Consider the following 20,781-nt stretch of genomic DNA (forward strand, 5'->3'; position numbering starts at 1 on the left):
CATAGAAGGAGGATGCATCCTGTACAGTAGAATGCGTGGGGTATTCTTGTTGAAACGGCATGGGTAGCTTCTGCCCATCACCTCAAATGGCATACTTATCCTAGCAACCCAATCCAAATGCTTCCTAAGCTTCGGCCCACACATGCCACTCCCTCTGTTACATTGAAACCAGCTCCCTGACCTATATTTATGCCTGGTTCCCTCATGCTTTTGATTATCCTCATGCTTGATCTTGATGACATTCTCTTATTTGCCTAGCCTGCCTCTCTCTTCTGACTTGACCCCATGCACTTCACTCTGCTCCGAGCACCTGTAGACAGTAGTTCTGGAGTTCCACTTTGACCCCCTTGCCTCCGGTTGTGTCTAGCAAACATCGCTGGCAGGACACCCGATTCCAGCATACTGCTTGGGCTTTCTCCCTGCCTCTTTCCAACCATTTTATTCCAGTCTTGTAAGAGGAAACTAGATATGGAAGAACGAAGACATGTCAACACAGATGATGTTTGTATCACACACCTCACCTTCCGGCTGTCGTTGAGCGGCGTGTAGAGGAGCACTGGACTCAAGGCCAGTTTTTGCTTGGAAGAGGGCCGGGACAAACAAAATGCCCATTGAGAGCAAGTCAAAGGACATAGTCAATTGGCTATGAGTTACTGCATTTTAACCTCATTACACATTGTCTCCAAACAAAGGAATGTGAAGGTCAGAGAGTATCAGGAAATTCAAAGAACTCAAGATGGAAACAGAGCAACCATAACTAACTCGGTTGGTCCCTGTTAATTGCATGAGTTCTAGCCATTATCTATCTATCTATCTATCTATCTATCTATCTATCTATCTATCTATCTATCTATCGATCGATCTATCGATCTATCGATCTATCGATCTATCTATCATTTTCAACCAAAGCCACTACCATTGAGCTGACTCTGACTTAAACTGGCCTTATATAGAATTTCCAAGAAAACAAATCTTATATGATCAGACAGTTTCATCTTTATCCTTCAGAGTGGTTGGTATATTTGAACCTCTGATTTGGTGGTTAGCAGCCTAATGCCTAACGCACACCATCACCAGGGCTCCTTCTCTATTTCTGTCGGTCTACCTGTCTGTCTTCATAGCTCTCCTGCCTAACCTATAGTACTTTAACATCTCATCTATAACTCATAGGGCTCCTTCTCTCTCTGTCTTTGTCCTCTCTCTCTCTCTGTCAATTTTGTTACCACTATGGTTTTGCTTTGCTTTATCTACATTGAGGAAGAACTCTTTTCCTTGTAGCCCTAGGGCCTTGTCTGGGTGAGAACAGCGAACAAGGTAAAGGAGGCCAGTCAGAGGAGTGGAACATTAGAACTGAAAGTGTGATGAAATGTGAGCTCCATAGGTCAGTTTTGGGTGGAGCAGCGGGGCAGAGAATGGTGCTAATAGGCAAGAAGGAGGGCAATTGTCGTCTTCTGAAACCACGAGAGCCACCATCAGAGGCCCTGATTGTTGAGGAAGGACTGGGACAGAACGACAATGCTAGGGGCTTGACTCATTTCTGGAGCCCTGTGATTATTGCTCTAAGCTGATCTGGGAAAGTTGTTAATAAAATTACTATTTAATGAGCCACACACTGGGATGTGTTTTAGAGGCATGACTTAATGAAATTTTCTGAAGTATGGCTCATACTGATTCCTGCTTCATAGATAATGAGACAGAAATACATAGAGAATAAGTAATTTGCTCCAAACCACTCATTGAAAATTGTGGAGTCAGTATCTGAAAGTAGATCTGAATGTGCTCCTTTCCACGCATTTAGATTCCGTTTTGCCCCCTTTACATATGGGCCACAGGGCACACAGGCTGCCTCCTCCCAGTCTGATGCCCCTCCTGTTTTCCAACAGCTGCTAAAAGAATCACATATTTTCCCATGGCCTACTGCTCCTGCTCCAGCCAGGTCAAGCTGGAGCCTGGAGGTGCTTGCTGACTGCTCTCAGCAAGTGCTGCCAAGAGGCATTACCAAAATGCGCGATGATTTTTCTCTTGGAGGAAAAAAAAATGAGTCATAAGAACTAGATTCCAAAGGCAACAAGGCCTGGACTATTTTATTTTTTCTTCTTTTTAAAGAAATGTTAAAACTTGAAAGGGCAAGGCTCTTAACTTGCTTGTTTAAAGATCTCAAACTACATTTTCAGACTTTCAAACTTTAGAGGATGAGACCAGCATTTGACTATATCGCTTACACACAGTCCCTGTAACCTGGAGCAGGCAGGATGATGTAAACCACAGCAAAGGACGTATTTTCTTCTCAAGAGCGATACCTTAGCTTCTTCAATTGCAAGCGTAGCTTCAAATTTCTCAAGGGCTGAACAGTTTACTGAAAATTGAATGACTATTCACCATAATGTAAAAAAAAAATCCTTAGATGATGTAAATGTCTAAGTATCTAAGAAAACAAAGGTTAGAGGTTCAAACACAGCCCGAGGCACCTTAGAAGAAAGACTTGATGTACAGCCTTGACAAGTCCTCTGCAGTGAACTCCTGCTCACCAGGGAGCTGGGGTCTCTCTACTGAGATTAGTACTCTGTGTGTCTGAGAGCAGGTGACAGTTCATATGTGTATTCCATGATCAGCGGATGACTGCAGACAAGTTCTTTCAGTAGGATACTTGTCTTGGGCTCATTAGAGTGCTTTCAAAGAAAATGTTCAGCCAAGACAGTGACTTCTGAGGTGATGCATTGGTTTAGTTAAATTTAAGGAAAAGAAATCAGCTCAGTAAGCTATTGATGACTCTTTTGGGTGGGGGGATCTAAAGTAGTAATCTTGACAGATGCTCTTGATGGTTTATGAGGGCTTATTATGAAGACGTTTTAAGAAAATGAAAACCGGCATTGGTGAAGAAAAGTCAAATAAAATTGCACTGAAAAAAAAATGAAGGTAGTAGAGGTTGTCCTATGAGAATGCCATTAGAAAACCTGAATCAATTCTGTCCTTATTTTTCCCTTTTGAACTCCTGTTTCCCCCCCAAATTCCAGGAATGTTAAAAAGGAACAGGAGTCTTTTGAGGTCGCCCAATTTGGTATTTTGATGCAGTGCAAATTGAAGGGCACAGAATTCTTCCGGGAAGATCTGGGAGAGGAAAGTAGTGTCTTCAGAAGTATAAAGCGGGTATCCCCCCCAAACATAAAATAGCTCCGCTGGGCAGAGCTTTTGTAGGATACATTTTTCCATTAGGCGAGTGTCCAATAACACACTCTGAGTTAGTGCACCCAATGGCATCACATGGGAAGGTTCTCTGTGGTCACAGTGAATTTTTTCATAAAAGCACTTTCACTCAAACCTCATTGTGTGTGTGTGTGTGTGTGATGGCCGATTTAAGAGAATAGCATGCGGCTGTGCAATTTTGTTTCCTCCTCCGGAGGACAAATGCCGCAGAAACTGCTGTGATGTTGAACACAGCTCACAAGGACAGCACTATGAGAAAAACTCAAGTGTACGAGTGGTTTGCTAGTTTCAAAAAAGGTGAAATGTCGATTTATGACAAACCTCATTCTGAACATCTGTCAACTTCCTGAATGGATGAAAATGCCGACAAAAATTCATGCACTTGTCTTGAAGACCAAGGATGATGAATCATTCAAGAGATGGGGAAGTTATCTGGACTATCTTGGAGCTCACTTCATTGAATTTTAATGGAAGGCTTGGGCATGAGAAGGGTCACTGTGAAATTTGTTCCTCGGGGTCTGAATGATCAGGAAAAGCAGTGTCGAGTGGAAACATGCTGTGCTTTGAAAGAACAGCTCTGAACAACCCAGACTTTTTCCAAGGTCATTACTGGTGACTAGACATGGTGCTATTCTTATTACCACAAAATCAAACATCAATCAATGCAGTGGAAGAAGCCATGGCCACATCACCCCAAAAAAGCTCATCAAATGAAATCAAAGATCAAGACGAAGCTCTTTCTTTCTTTCTTTCTTTTTTTTTTTTTAAAGTGTGGGGATGGTGCATTTGGAGTTCATTCAGCCAGTTCAGACTGTTAATCAAACTTTCTGTTTAGAGGTTCTGAGAAGATTGCAGAACAGTGTGAGCCAGAAAATGCCCAATTTGTGGCAGGCGGGGTTTCGCTATGACAAGGCTCCTGCTCACGCAGCCATCTCAGTGTGCCAGGCTTGAGTAAAAACAGCATGCCTTGCTTGCCCCATGCACTGTATTCACCGGACCCCACTCCATGCAACTTTTTAGTTTTCTCAAATGAAGAGGGACATGAAAAGATAGCGGTTTGAGGATGTAGACGAAGTGAAGAAAAAAAAAACAAGGGAGGTGCTGTCAGCCATCCAAACAGATGAGTTTGAAAAATGTTTCCAAGAATGGAATAGCATATTTGACAAATGTATCCAGTGTAATGGAGACTACTTTGAAGGTGATAATGTTGTTTTGGAAAGCAAATGTTTTGAGAATGATGATGGCAACAAATGTACAAATGTGCTTGACACAATGGATGGATGGATGGACTGTGATAAGCATTGTACGAGCCCCCAATAAAATGATTTTTGAAAATTATTCCATTCTTCATTCCCCTCACATAGATCTAGTTTGAGTATATGTCTGGAAACAATAGCTTCATATTTTGATATTTTGTTTGATTTCAGTGTCTATGATTTTCTATCAATATTTTGGACTGACTCATGATTATCTGTCTGGTTCTAGTCTCCATTTTGGTTGACTGGATGTACAAAGAGAAGAAAGGCCCAATATTTGCTGGTTATCAAAAGCCCTGGAATATTGAGTTAATAATAAGGAAGTGCTTAATGTTGACTCAAGGAGCTTCAGCAATTCTGACTCATGGTTGGTGACCTTAGATGACAGAGCACACCTGCCACCGTGGGTTTCTGAGACTGCAAATCTTTGTTGTGGTTGTTGCTGTTAGGTGCCATAAAGCTGCCCACGACCCATAGTGACCCTGTGCACAACAGAGCAAAATACTGCCCACTCCCATGCCAGCCTCACCACTGCTCCTTTGGCTGAGCCTGTTGATGCAGCCACTGTGTCAACCCATCTCACTGAGGGCCTTCCTCTTTTCCACTTTACCAAACACGGTGTCTTTCTCCCCAAATTACGTCCAAAATGTCTCTCGTGACAATATGTCCAAAGTATGTAAGATGCAATCTCACCATCCTTGCCTCTAAGGAGCACTCGGATTTTATTTCTTCCAATGTGATCGGTGTGTCCTTTTCACAGCTTATGGTGCTTTCAATATTCTTCTCCAACACGGCTCAAATGCACCGCTTCTCCTTCGGTTTTCCTTGTTCAACTTCCACCTTTCCCATACAAATGACTCAATGCACAATACCCTGGCTTGGTAAGATTCCTCTCCAGGTTATCCGGTGTATTATGGGCCACATAATAGAATGCCTTTACATAATCAATGACACACAAGTAAGTGTCTTTCTAGTATGTATTCCCTGCTTTGAACCAAGATCCAGCCCACATCGGCAATAATATCCCATGGTGTGTGACATCTAACCAAACAACTTTAATGATGCAACAATAAGCATACACTTCTAAGTTTCTAGGAGAATATTTCATTCTTTTATTTATTTTATTTTGTTCAACAGTTTTATTAGCATACAATTCACATATCATACAAGTCCATAGTTTAATCACATCAAGAAAAGTTGTACAATCACCACCACTGTCGGCTTTAGAGCATTTTCTTCATTCTTTCTTTCTTTCCCTCCAACAGTTTTATTGACACAGTTTAAATGTTATACAACTGAAGAGTTCAATTTTTTCTTCATTCTTATACTCATTATTATTTAATGAATACAGCTGGATTTTCCTGGTGTCTGTTCTGTTTGGCCAATGCCTTACTAAATCCAAAGGCATCATTCTTCTTTGACGTACCTCATTCATTGCCAAGGTTCACATGCATCCGAGGCAGTGGGAAACACCATGGCTTGGGTCAGGAATGGTCTGCAAAGTGACATCTTCTGAACACTTTCAAGAAGGCTTTTGCAGCAGATGTATCCAATGCTACGTCATTGAATTTCTTGGCTGCCGAGAGTTAGTTGTTGATCCAAGTAAAACGATCTCCTGAATACTTTAGTATTTTCTCCACTTAGCACGAGATACGGTCTTTATGTTGAAGTACAAGCCACGCTTCAGGCTCTGTGCTTTGACCTTCATCGCTAAGTGCTTCAAGTTCTTTTCACTTTTAGGAAGCAGGCTTGTGTCTTCTGCGTCCCACTGCTTGTTAATGAACTTTCCTCCGAGCCTGATGTCACATTCTTCTTCATTAGCATGGTGAATCAGATTATTTGCACACAGATTGGATAAATATTGTGAAAAGATACAACCCTGATACTCATATTTCACAGTTTTTAGACCACCCAGCGTCCCCTTGGTCTGCTGGAATGACTGCCATTACTTGGTCTCTGTATAAGTTCTGTGTGAGAAGTTGTGTGCCCTGAAGTTCTCGTTTTACCAATGTTATCCATTTGTTAGGATACACACAGCTCGGTGTCTTTGTGGAGTCATTTAAATACAGGCATTTTTCTGATTTCTCTGCCGTCAGCCAATCTCTACCTGACATCAGCAGTTATACGACTTGTTCCACATCCTCTTCAATCCAGCATGGATTTCTGGCAGTCCCCTGTGGATCGCTGCACCACTTCTGAATTATCTTTAACAAGATTTTACTTGCATGTGATACTCGTTATATTGCTTGATAATTTCCATATACCATGCGGACCACTTTTCTTTGGAACGGGCATGACTATCCAGCTCTTCCAGTCAACGGGCCGGGAAGCGCTCTTCCATAGTCCTTGGCCTAGACAAGAGAGCTCTCACAGAATGTCATCTATTTGTTAAGGCAGCTCAATAGATACTCCATAAATTCTAAGAGTTGATTTATAGGTACTACTTTTTAAATGAAAAACAAATCACATTCACACAATTCATATTATATGCACAGTAAAGTTTAAAATATGTCAACATTCTTCAGTGCCCATGTATAAAAACATATACACATAAACATACATGTACATACTCTGTCTGATCCCTGCTTCCAAATTTGCCCCCTCTCTGATGCATCACAAACACACGCATAGCCAAAGAGTTCATGCAGGGTGCTAAGTGAAGTAATTGAACACTTCTGCTTTGATGTTTTATTGTGTTGTTTTGTTTTTCCTGTCTCAGGAAGCTACTTGAACAGAAGGCAATTATTGCTGTTAATAGCAATAATTTCCCCATAATCTGGTTACATGTCCTATTTCATTTTAACGATCAGAGCAGCTGTCTTTAAGCCATTCTGGATGAAACTCCAGGGATCGAGCTTCCTGAGACATGCTCTGCTAGGTCTAATTACCTCACTGCTGTTACCATGGCTGAGAAGGAAACAGAGGATGGGGGGCCAGGATGGAGCAGTGGCCCCAGCCCCAGATCTCCTCGGACATAGAACTTTCGGAGGCTTTCAAAAGCAACTCCACTGTGTTACAGGAGGGAAGACAGATGGGCTTCTGATCTCATTTCCCTCTTACACCCCCACTGAGAGCTTTCTAGAAGCAAGGCCCCAAACTGCAAGGGAACCGGGTTTCCTTGCTCATATTTTAAGCGGCAGCTGATAACATGGAAAACCAGCAACCATACCCATGCCTTGAAGCCACTCACTCAGATATTTTTCTCCCCTAAAACTTGCTTTACAGAGGAAATGAGGCTGCTTCAGATGGTTTCACTTTAAAACAAAACACAGGATTCCATGCCCTGAGCATTTGTTAAACCGTTGCCATGTCTGTTGAGTCTGGGGTCTCAAACGCTCAGCCTCTATGCGAGCTCCCTTTGGCTTCTGGTCTGCAAGCTCCCCTCAAAGCTCGCTGCTGTGGTAAATGACACGGGGTCTGCAGCCAACCAGACCTAGGCTTCCGCTCCCCTCAGCCACCCACTAGGCTCTGTGACCTTGGAAAGGTCCCTTGTCATTGTACTTCTCTGAGCTTTGGGTTTTGTTTTGTTTTTTTTCCCCTTCTAAAATTCAAATAAAATTATGTAGCTTGAGTGGTTGACCAAAGGATTAGGTAAGGTGAGTTAGGGCATCTAGGTAGTAAATGATCACTTTGGATTCGTGTTTTGCTGGTGGTCTTGGTGGGGGAGTTTTCGTGACCTGATTAAACACACCTGTCCTGCAAAATGCAACGTTCAGAAATCCAAAGGGACAGCAATAATGGCCATCTAGGACGAGTGGATTTCAACTGAAGTTCGTTTCCCCTGAGTCCCAGAGGAGCAGTGGTGACCTGCTGAAGGTCAAAGGGAAGACCCCTGTGGGAGAGGAAAGGATACCCCTGGTCTTTTCCCTCAAGCACATTGCACCTCACCAACAGATGTTTTCAATATGGTGATGATTAGGCCAAATAGTCAAAATGATACCTTGGACATTTCAGTCCCACAGCAATGAAAAGACTTGCAGGACGAGAAGGGTTGTCTTTAATTGGGTCAATTCATTTGATCCATGGTGGATTTTATTTCATTTTTAAATGAAATAAACCTTGAGAAAAATGTATTGTTCGACACACACATTTTTTTAAAATTTGCACTTCCTGTCTTACAAAGGGCTGGCTCCTTCCTCGAAACAGATATAAAATAATGTAAGACAAGAAATGAAAACCTACTAACATTACCAATGGTGAGTTCTTTTCGACAGAAAGTAGTTTCTAGAAAAATTATAACATTTTTGAGCCAAGTGAGGTCGTTTGGAGAGAATGCAAAGACGGTATCCTTTCTTTCACACCATATTGTCAATCTTCTGAGATACAAATAGAGAACAATGATTGTTGGTTGGATAGTTACTTGTTTCCCTTAAGTACTTCATCTCATTGCTGTGAGATGATGTGATGTAGAAAAAGGGAAACCAGCTTTGAAATCATACTTGAAAACAATGCTCCATAGGGGTTTATAAGTGTTAATTAATCATCTCCACTTTCCCTCCAAGTCTTTAACCATTTGAGAAATACAGCCAACCCTCAGGTTATGATTTTTTCAATGGAGAGTACAGACAACTCATACTTATCCCCGAATGTTATGCAAATCTGCCTTCACTTTGAACTGATTGCAACAAGCCCTGAACCCACAGCCATGGAGTGGATCCCAATTCAGAGCAACCCTCCAGCATGGCCCAGATGGTACATCTTTATGGACACTGGGAGCCTCCACTTCCTCCCGCGGAGTAACTGGTGAGTCTGAAGCTCCAACCTTGTGGCTAGAAGCCCAGTGTGGATCTGACAGCACCACCAGGGCTCCATTGAAGGAACCCCTACTCCCAATAAATTCTTCATCACAGTGCCCTTCACTGGCAAACTTGCACAGCTCTTAAAATTATTGATCAAGTTTTAAGGCAGCCCCCTATGAATCACATGCACCTGTTGTGACTTACCTACAACATTGACTGAAAGACACATTCTGAGGAATAGTTTTGATCTGTAATCTGGGACTGCCTATGGACACAAGAGTCAGATGAATAGAATTTTGAAAAAAGCGTCTTCATCCTAATTCTACCTTACAAATCTGGCTAGATCAGAGGATGTGCATTGGTACAGACAGGACCTGGAAACGGAATTCAGGACAGATGATCCTGTCAGGACCAGTGGTGAGAGTGGCTATACTGGGAGGGTGGAGGGAAGGTGGGGGTAGAAAGGGGAACTGATTATAAGGATCAACATATAACCTCCTCCCAGGGGGATGGGCAACAGAAAAGTGGATGAAGGAAGACGTCGGACAGTGTAAGATATGACAAAATAATAATAATTTATAACTTATCAAGGGTTCATGAGGGAGGGGGAGTGGGGAGGAAGGGCGGAGGATAATGAGGATCTGATACCAAGGGCTCAAGTAGAAAGCAAATGTTTTGAGAATGATGATGGCAACAGAAGAATAAATGTGCTCGACACAATGAATGGATGTATGGATTGTGTTAAGAGTTGTACGAGCCCCCAGTAAAATGATTTTTAAAAATTCAATAAAGAAAGTTCAACTCCAAAAAAATGGCTCCATTGCTGGTAGCATTACATTGAATGGCATGGCTTAGACCCAAGTTCAAATAGATTTCCTTTTCTCTCCACCATGATGTTGATCCTATGAGTGTAAAGTAGAATTTCCTGAAAGATTTTCCAAGTGCGGTTGCCATTAGTTGAAACTCTGAGTTGGAACTGACTTGGATGTGGTAACAACTAACAACAACAACAATAACAACTATATTTCCCTCAAGTCCAGACCTTCAGAAGATGTATTCAAGAGAGTATGTATATAGTATGTATGTATAGTATGTATATTGTATGTCTATAGAAGGGGAACTAGTTCCACAACCCACCTGTAAGTACATAAAATATAAACAGATAAAAAAAACAATACCTGAGTGTCCATTTAAAAATGGTAGAAATCAAAAAGCCAACGTATAAATACACAAGTACTATCCAGTTTAGGGAAAGGGTTATAAATAATTATTTTTAAGGCTCTTTCCAATTTTGATCATTCACTTCATTTAAAAGACTTTTATTGAACTCTAAGCCATACATTTATTTCAGGCAATGGAAATTCATAATCAAAAACACACGCAAGGCTCTGACCTCATGGAGATTATGCCCTGTTCTTAAGTGTATGATTGTATTTTTAATAAAAAATATAGTAAGTATGTGACACGTATGAGCATGCAATATGCTGGAGAAGGTGCATCTATGTTTTACATAAGTGTAGACTCAGACCTTCTCCAGAGCACTCAATGCTGCTACCCCCCAAAGCAGACTCAGAGACACTGCTTCACCTGACCAAGGTCACATTGGTACGAAAAACCAAACTCACAGACATCAAGTCCATTTTGATTCATAGTGACCCTGTAGAACAGGGTCTACCTGCCTTTGTGGATTTCCAAGACTGTAATGTTTTACCAGAGTAGAAAACCTCAACTTTCTCCTGCAGAGTGGCTGGTGGTCTCAAACTGCTGGCCTTGCAGTTAGAAGCCCAATGCATAACCGCTGTACCACCAGGGCTCTTTCACATAGTTAGTAAGTGGTGGTTAATGACCAACTCTGGCTGATTCATGCTTTTAACCCTCACTTCTAGCTAAGATAGGATTTTCTGCTTCTACTTCTATCCCTTAATTTTCAAGAGAAGCACTATGAAGCATGGAAATCTGTGTGTGTGTGTGCGTATAAATCCATTTTAAAATTAGCAAATAAAATAATTGCTGAATTTGGCCAGTTGCTTGGAAAATCTGGGTGCTTCTGGCACTCTTTGTTGGCAAGGCATCAAAGCATCCATCTTAATGCCAGGGTATCCCTGAGACATTGGGCAAGCTGTCTAAGGAGGGAGTCGGCAGAACCTTGCAGGTGCGATATTGTTGGCAGGGGTGATTCATGAGAAACTTGAAATATCTAGTTTTGGGCACAGGAAACAAATACCTTTTTTATGAAGAGGGAAAAACCCCTCGTTTGGGGTTAGATTAACGTGTTTTGGCTTCTGCATTTAAGGCAACAAACTGGGGGGAAGCTCTTAGGAGGAGTTAGGAGATGGGCAACCCAAACCACCCACCTGTCTGAGAGCCCTTAACAGACCTCCCTGCCAAACCCCACTGAGGAGCCTCTGAGTTTAAAGCAATGGCCCCTGGGTCTGGGGCAGCCGTTGCCCTTGGCTGCACTTAAAATCACAAGCAAAGGTTTCTCCTTTCATGTAGACTCCTGTTTGGTTCAAGCGGCAAGAAAAGATGAGGGATGGCTGGGCAGGCTGTTAGGGCAGCTCGGGAACTGGGTGGGTATACTTTAATTCTGCTCCCCCTCTTTGATCTGCATGCCACATGCTTCATGAATTCATCCCCTTAGGGTAGTAGACGGAGTGCCCAAGAAATTTCAAAGTGAAAAGTGAACTCGTGCCAAACGGTGGATGCCAGGATTGCTCCTGTCACAAACACTTAAATGGGAGAAAGAGAGGTGACTTCGGGGAGGAGAGCTGCGGGAGAATGAGTAAAAAGAAAAATCAAACCCACTGACATCAAGTTGATTTCGACCCACATAGTTGTGCCCACGCATTACAGAGCAGAAGTGGTCCAAGAGAGAGTATGTTTTCTTGGCCATAGTCTTTCAGTTATCAGGTTTCCAGGCTTTTCTGTGGCGATGCTGCTGGGTGGCATAACACCGCCGACCCACAGATGAGTGGTAGACCACAAATTGTCTGAACCACCCAGGGACCTAGGGCTAAGTCCTTGAAAATCAAAACCAAACTCACTGGAGTCGATTCTGATGGTAGGGACGCTACAGGACAGGGTCGAACTGGTGCTGTGAATTCCGCAGCTGTAAGTCCATGGAAGTGGGAAGCCCTGTCTTTCTCCCGAGGACCTGACACAGCTCCTAGATCTTGAGCCAGCTGCTTTCCCTTTGGGGGCGTCCATCTCTTCACCCTTCAAATGAGAATTTTAGACGATGGTCTGACCGCGTTCTTTCAATGGGCCATGTGAGTTTGTACTTCTGCAGTGGGAAATTGGATGATTCCAAACCCTGGCCTGAGTAGGGAGGAGGCAACCTGAGCTGGGGGGACAGCAGTTGGCAGGGGGACACATGGAGCACCTATTTCTTTTAGCCTGGCTGGCTGGGCTGGGACTGCAGGGCACTGGCAGGATGTCATAGGCAGCTGCGGACCTCCTGGCCACCAGGAGAAGTTGGGTCACGCTCCTTGATTCCCAGCACCCCCAAAGGGTGAGCTGAGGTTTCATCTCTTCATTCCTAGTGGGTGCCTTTCTTGAAAGTTGGGGGAAATAAGTGCCAGGATTTTTATTTCCATAAAAGAATTGAAATAATTAAAAGGCAGTCACGAATACAATCTTGATTTTATTTTCTCTCATATCTCCCCTTTTCCTGTCTCCAACACCACTCCTGCGCCTGAAGATGGTGATTCGTACCTTTAATTGGAGGCTTGCACCACGATGCTCTGAGTCTAGCAGCTGAGAGCGAGCTTGAGCTGTCAGTGGCTGAGCTGACCAACACGGGGGCCCTGAACTCGGGAGTTTGAGTCCAAGACCTTCCTCTAAGGCACAGTTTCCCAGATGTCCTCAAAACCTATTTCCACATATTTCCAACATCTCACCCATCAATACTTTTTTAATAAGAAATCATGCAACTAAATTGTTAGGGAAATAAAATGGAAGGAGAATTAAACAAGTACACGCTGTGTTTTTTAATCCTCAAATTAAACAGACAAACATCGCTTTATCAAACTGCTCTAAAAGTCTCTGAATGCTTAGTCACAGTTTCAGAGCCCGGCCCTGGACCACGAACCTCACTTCAAGTCACAGGGACCAATAGTGCTTACTTCACCTCTTCTCTCCAAGCAAGCTCCCTCAGGAGCGGCAGCACTCTGTAGAGACACAGAATGGCTTTGGGCCTTCAGGGGAGACTTGGTTCCACCCAAGGTGTCCTAGAGGGTCCTGCACAAAGGGCCTTATGTCCCTGATGCTCAGTTTTAGCAGATGTGAAGTAGGGAAACGCATGCCAACATGTTAGGACTGCTTTAAGGATTTGATGAAATAATCCTCCCCATGCAGAGAAGTTGCTTCACAGGTGCCGCTATTTTCCTACCCCATCTAGAAAGGAGCTGTGGTTCATCTTGGCTCCTGGCTTATGGTGACACCGTGCCCAATGGGACAACACCACAAGGTCCTGCACCATCTCCATAATCAGTTGTAGATGGGACACTTGTGATTCAAACCATTTTTTACACTGTCTCTTCCCTCAGTCTAGATTTCTCTTTTTCTCCTAATTTTTGTTCTGCCACACCCCTACTAACTAGTTTCATCTCCCCTCCTTTCTCAGGTTTATCACCACTACCTGTTCTAATGAGCAAGCTAGCCTATAGGGTCATGATGGCCTGTTAGGGATAGGTCATCACTGGCCTGTTATTACTCGTTTCCTTTTTCTGATATCGGTTACATCCCTGAAAGTCAGAACTAAGTCCTTTCATCCAAGGAACTCCAAGTCAATGTAAGAAAACAAAGATCCTGAAACCTCAGCTAATAGCTAACATCATATTCGAGATTGACATTCTCAAGGATTAAAGTTTTCAACATTTTAAGTTCTCAAGGAATTCACTTTACTTGGATCCACAATCAACACTCATGGAAGCAGCAGCAAGAAATCAAATGACATCTTACACAGGACAAATCTTCTGTACAAGACCTCTTTAAAGCATAACCACATGAGGCTGTGCTTGAACCAAGTCATGGCATTTTGAAACACCTCGTCTGCATGCTGGACAATGAATAAAAGAGACCAAAGGAGAATTGACACGGTTGAATTGTGGTGTTGATGCAGGCTATTAAAAGACCGTCAGAAGAACAAACAAGTCTGTCTTGGAAGAAGTCGAGCAAGGATGCTCCTTAGAAGCAAGGATGGGGAGACTTTGTCTCACATATTTTGGACATGTTATCAAGAGAGACCTATCCCTGGAAAACTCAAGAGCCAAATTCCTGGCCATCAAGTTGATTCTGACTCTCAGCCACCCTGTGGGACAGGGCAGAACTGCCCCTGTGGGTTGCTGAGATGATAACTTTTTACAACATTAGCCAAAAAAGAGGAAGACACTCAACAAGATGGATAGACACGGTGGCTACACAGTGGGCTGAATCCTCTTGTGAGGATGGCACAAGACCAGGCAGTGTTTCATTCTGCTACCCAGAGGGTCTGCGTTCATTAGAGCTGACTCAAGCAGCCCACCCACAAGCATTCTGCCAACTCCTAGCACAATGCCTACTGCATAGCAGGTGGACAGTAAATATTTACCTTTTTCAAAATGCAATATCCTTGTTGAAATCTGGGCTTGTGGCGGGCATGATAAGATAGCCTAGGTTCAATGCTTAGAAAGTTATCATTGTTATCTTCTCTTATCCAGGTCCAGTTGTGGAAGAGACCGGGCCCCAGGCCTGTTCAAATGGGATGTGAATTACTCTTCCTCTCTTGAGAGCTCTGGCCTTCTGTGGACTGAGGGTAACCGAACTATTGTCTTTTACTCTGTGTCCATAGATAAAGTCCTCGCCATGACAAGGTGCTGCATGTAGTGGCGGCCCATGGACAAGAGGAAGGCTGAAGCCAGGCTGACACAGAGGAGGAGGAGAATGATTAGATAATGCAAGATGATTTGATAAACCCATATAATTAGTACTCAGGCCAGAGGGTCCTTGTTGTTGTTGTGAGGTACTGTTTAGCCCATCTTTTGAGACAGAGTGACTGCGTGTGACAGAACAGAAGTACCCCTGGCGTTTTCTTGGGCTTGACCTTTGGGAAGCAGAGCATAAGGCCTTCCAGGACGGTCCTGCTGGATGGGTTCTACTGACCAAACTTCTAGTTAACAGTCAAGCCCTTGATGGGTGCACGACTAGGGTCCTTTAGAAGAATCTTGAGAGAGCATCTAATTTAAGATTTTCAGTGATATTTTCATGTCGTGTTAATTAACATGGATTCTGAACCCAGATTGACTGGGTTCTTATCCAGCTCTATCCATTCCTGGTGGTATCAATTTTGAGTCATATATTAACATCTCTGTATCTCAACTTTTTCACTTGTGACTAGTCATCCAGAGAGCATATCTATCCTACTGGCCTATAAGGATTGAATGCACAAACGCACGCGAAGTGCTTCGATTGTAGCTGCTGCAGAGAGAATGTGTCGAAGACCTAGCATTTGATGTTTTTTGTAGTTTGGGAAAACGGAGGCTCCCAAACTTACTTGTGATCACAGGCCACGTAGTCACAGGGCTTAGTGTCTCTGCCGACCTTTGAAATGAAATTAGAGCCGAAGAGTACCTCGGATATCAAGCTTAATGCCTTCTTTAAAATATCGGAAAAATCAACACCCAGGAAGCCTGAGTGAGAGGCGCAGTCACCGAGGGGGGAGAGCTAGGGCAAGAAGAGCGCACAGCCTACCTCACTCTGCCTCCAGGATGTGCCATTCAGAAAAGCCGCTGCTGATGAAGCATGGCGCTGGCTCCACCATCATGCTCATGTGCCACCTGCAGGCATTTTTGGGGAAATCTACCTAATTGAACAGTAGGCCCGGCTTCAAATTTCTTCCAGTAACACAGAAATGAAAGAAAAATGGCAATTTAGCTTTGGAAAATTACTAATCCGTTAGCTTTAGGAATTCATTAAAGCTTGATGGTGAACATTTTACTAAGGAGTCTGTCTAAAGTGAACAGAAGCCTAGGACTGAGTGGTAAAGGTCTTGAGTTCGGTGAACACAGAGGGATCTGAAGACTCTCTTCTCTATTTGGTCACTTCTCTCTAGCTATGTACAATCAGTAGCCTACCGGTTTGTCATGCTATGTTTTTCTAATGCTGGACGCCATGCCACCGGTATTTCACACATCTTGTCTTTTGTGAGCAGGATCAGTCAGGAGAGACTGTTTTCAATGAAGCCTCCATACTCAAACAGACTTGGAAAAAAAGGACACCAATCTATTGTTGAAAATTAGCCAAAGAAAACTGTGGGAAACAGAGGCACAGGAAGAGAGTATATGCCGAAAAATTCTTTATTGTCATATGTTAAGAAGCCTGGCAGGCCAGGACTCTGGGTGGAGGGAGGTCTTCATAAGTAAGATTGGTCCCTGCAATATCTCCCCCCACCCCCCCAATAGTGCCTCCTTGAAGTTACCTCTCACCATCACATGGCTGATTGCTCTCTGGCCAGCAGCTCTATGTACAGGAGCGGACATGTTGCCATTGCTCTCACTGCTCACGGGACAGTCATTCCTCCTTACCTGCCCCAGCACTGGGGTGAGGTTACTCCTCCAGTGAACTCGGGGACATCTAGGACTAAGGGTACAGCCCACTTTGTTACATATGTAATTAAGGAGGCTTGCATGCGCCAAGAGGATATAAACTGATGTTGGGAATACATTATCTCTCTCCCTTCGTGGACCAGGATCCTGAAGTCATGGCAGAGGTGTGTAGCCCAAAACTTTTGTCTGTCTCTTAATTTCTTCCTTTCAATTATACCACGGCCCCTTAGGATCCTTCAAGATGTGAGGCTGAATCTCATACAAAACTTATGGCTCACGACAGACTATCATCTGATAGTATATTGGTAGATGAGTCCCCTACTTTGGAAGGCACTAGAAATATACAGTGGTCACGATGATGGATTTGAGCCTACCAACGATTGTGAAAATGGCTCAGTCCCGTACATTTTATACATGGAACTGCTAACCATGAGTGGGGACTGATTCAACAGTAACTAACAACAACTAGCTAGGCAGATATTACAGAACCCATACCAGCACAATTTTGAAACATGGAATCTGTGGCATTTCCTAGCTGATGAGTATAGATGTGGGGTTAATGACTTAGGACAGTCACGTTGCTTAGACCAGCAGATAGTGAATGTTCCATGCAACACCACAGATCCAAACCATGTGACCTTCATTTTATATCCCCCCTAATATTTTTACTATCAATTAGATGGGGGCTTATATTTCAGATCAAGTTCTAATTCAACAGTTTGCTACCAATCTAATGCCTCAATAGTTTACCCTTGACCTACTACTCCTTGAGCTTTCTCTTCTGGAATGTGATAACTGCAAATACTCCATCACGCGACTGTCTGAGAGCTGTAAAACTTACTGTGGTGACACGCGTATTGAATGCTAATTATTCTCTTCAAAATGTTACTTATGTTTCATTTTTTAAATAACACAATGATGAACAAGTTTACATTAAAGTAGGGGTCAGCACACTCTGGCTTGACTGCCACATCTTAGCTTTTATAAATGAAGTTTTATTGAAGCACAAATTTCTTTATTGGAGGATGAACCCTGGTGACTTTTGCCCTTCCCTGACCGAATTGAATAGTTACAACAGAACCTCAAATATTTACTAATTTCATTTTTAAAATTCTCTGATTTTGTCCCAAATGAATGATCTTAATAGTGTAAAGGAAGTCTGCTTTAGAAAAATCTATGTTTAGGGAAGGAATGAGCCCTCATGGTAAACTTAGTGATATTCATATGTAACGATTGTTGTTCAGTGCCTGTGCGTTAATTAAAATCGATTGTAATGATCCTGTAGGACAGAACTTCCTCATGTGGTTTCACAAGCTGAAATTTTCCCTTCTGAGAATCTGCTGGTGGGTTTGTGTTAAGCTGGGTTGTCCAGAAAAACATCCAGTGGCACTCACATATGTCTAAGAAGGAGCTTTCCCCCCCTTCTTTTTCATTGTTTAACTTTATTGCTATTGCACCATTTATACAGTTACATATAATTTCAATGCATTCATTGTACATTTTATTTGTGTTTTTTTTTATTTTTCCCTCCATTTTCCAATGAGCAGTGTGTGGGTGTCTTGGACACAGAATGGAAGAGCAACTAGAATTGCAATGAATGCAGACTTGGTTGTTTTGTTTGTTTGTTTTGGGATTTTTGTTGTTTAATTTTTTTCATTTCCACTGACCAATAAAACAGAACTACAGGTGCACCCAACCACAGACATGCATTAATTCGTCATGAGAAATCTAGGTAGGCTAAGTAGGATGAGAGAATGTTTGTCACTCCCAAAAATATCTGGAGGAAGAATGGGGACGGAGAGAGGGGTGGCATGGAAATACATGTGGACAAGCTAAGTGGGCTCAGTCTGAAAGATGGCATTCATCCGGGACATTTAAAAAGTATCAAAATAAGAAAGGCCGTAAATTTAAAAGAACACAGAAAACACTGCTTTCTGAGAGATCTGATTGCCTTGGCACAGGCGCCGTGGGCAGAATCAAACCCGCAGTTCCAAACCCCGCTGGAGAAGAGAAGAGAGAGATGCTTGGATATTAGCGGGTGGGGGCATGGGTCAGCAGTTTGGTACAAAAGATGTATGTCACTTTCAGATGTTTATCTTTAAAATCCAAGACTGGTTGGTAAAGTTGACTGAAGGTATATTAGATATTTCCCCACAAAAATACGATTTGGATTTTCCCCACCCCTCCCTCCCTTAATGGGACCAACATTCTTCTTTTTATTTAACCTCCCCTTTGGGCAATACATATCATTACTTCCAATCAATTTGAAACGAGTTAGTAGAGCAGAAAGCGAGAGAGAGAGAGAGATAGAGAGAGAGAGAGAGAGAGAGAGAGAGAGAGAGAGAGAGAGAGAGAGAGAGAGAGAGAGAGAGAGAGTGCTTCTGTAAGTGGTATTACCTTTTTCCATAGGCTGTCCTTTTTACTCTTTCACTGCTATGGTTTGATCTGAATTAGCTGCCAGGGTCTCAGCAGGTTTGGTGTCTTCTGCTGGGGCTGCAGGGGCCTGGGCCTTGGGAGTCGAACTGGGTGCTTCCAGCGCTGCCGGGGTCTCTTTGGAAGTGGGCGCAGCCTCAGTGCTGGTAGGTTTTGAGTCTGAGTCGGAAGCTGGGGCCCCTTCACTTTTCGTTTCCTGGGCGGCTGGCGCTGTGGGAGCCTCAGTCTTTTTGGATTCCCCTTTTTTTCCGTGCCCTTGTCATCGCCTTTGGTGGGTGCTGTGGTCTCAGGCTTGGCCTGGGCACTGGCTTTGGGTGCTGGCAGGGGCAGGAGCCGAGGCCTGCTCCGGCTCTGCATCCTTCTGGGGCTCAGGCTTGGCCTCGGCTACCCCTCCGTCTTCTCAGGCACTGCCTTTGGTTCTACTTCCTTGGCCCTCGCCCTGTCTTTGTCACCTTCCATCTCTTCGGGCTGGTTTGTGGGGTCCTGGGCTTCTTTCTGGGTCTTCTCCTTCACCTCGGTGGTCTCAGCCGCCCTCTGGGTCTCATTCTCCTTCAGGGTGGCCTCCTCTTAGGTCCCTGTCCCCTCAGCCTTCTTATCTTTGTCCTTGGCCGTCTCGTCGTTCACGTTGTACCCCTTCTTCTTCTTGCTCAGCTTGCCTCCCATCGTCGAGTTCGGCTCGGGGTGCTTGTGCCGCCTTGGGTGCGCACAGTGCCTCAGAGGGACCCTGGTCGGGGACATCATCGTTGACCTGGCTACTGCCTGGGGTCGGAGGCGCTCTCCCTGACTCAAAGGCGGCGCCTGGAGCGAGGAGCTAGAGGGAGCGCTGCCACCACCGCCCGCATGGCCGCTGCCGCTACTAAAGAAAGAGCTTTATATTAAAAAGTAATTATATTTCAAAAAGGTCCAACTCAAGTTGGTAAGCCCAATGCCAGTCTGTATGCCCCCCTGCAGACACATGGAGCTCCAGTAGGATGATGCACAGAGGTGACTCAGGAAGCAGAAGATCACAGGCCAGTGGGTGTTGAGTTGCCTGTGTCCAAGGTCGATGGAAACATGGCAGTGCATGGGAACTCTGCATCAGGTGGGCCACAAGGGGCCACGCATGGAAGCAGGGAGGAGCCCAGCAAGCAAGAACACAGGGGGGAGAGAGAGAGAGAGAGAGAGAGAGAGAGAGAGAGAGAGAGAGAGAGAGAGAGAGAGAGAGAGAGAGAGAGAGAGAGAGAGAGAGAGAGAGAGAGAGAGAGAGAGAGAGAGAGACTTTCTTGGTTTCTTCTTCATAAGAGGCCACATCCCCAAGAGGTGTCATCAGGCTGTAACCTGATTGACAAGTTGGATTTCACCCCTACACTTTCATATAAATTAAAATTGACATGAACTCATCCAACTTCCACTTGGCTCAACCCACCAGCCTTTTAGTCAGCAGGGTAGGAAATCCAACGGAGACGTTTTACTCTAGCATATGGCGCTGCTACTGCTATCTGAACCACAGTGATTATACATGGGTTAAAAAATGCACTGAAATGGACATGTCTCAATGGGACCTAGTTGAGGCACTAAAAGGAGAAG

At 43.8% G+C, this 20,781-nt stretch overlaps 1 pseudogene; it reads right to left on the minus strand.

Moving 5' to 3' along the window:
* Nucleotides 1-19,201: 19,201 nt before the first annotated feature.
* On the minus strand, nucleotides 19,202-19,895 carry LOC142435748 (brain acid soluble protein 1 homolog; annotated as a pseudogene).
* Between the last annotated feature and the right edge of the window lie 886 nt (nucleotides 19,896-20,781).

Source organism: Tenrec ecaudatus, chromosome 1 (assembly GCF_050624435.1).
Source record: "Tenrec ecaudatus isolate mTenEca1 chromosome 1, mTenEca1.hap1, whole genome shotgun sequence".
NCBI classification, from domain to species: Eukaryota; Metazoa; Chordata; class Mammalia; order Afrosoricida; family Tenrecidae; genus Tenrec; species Tenrec ecaudatus.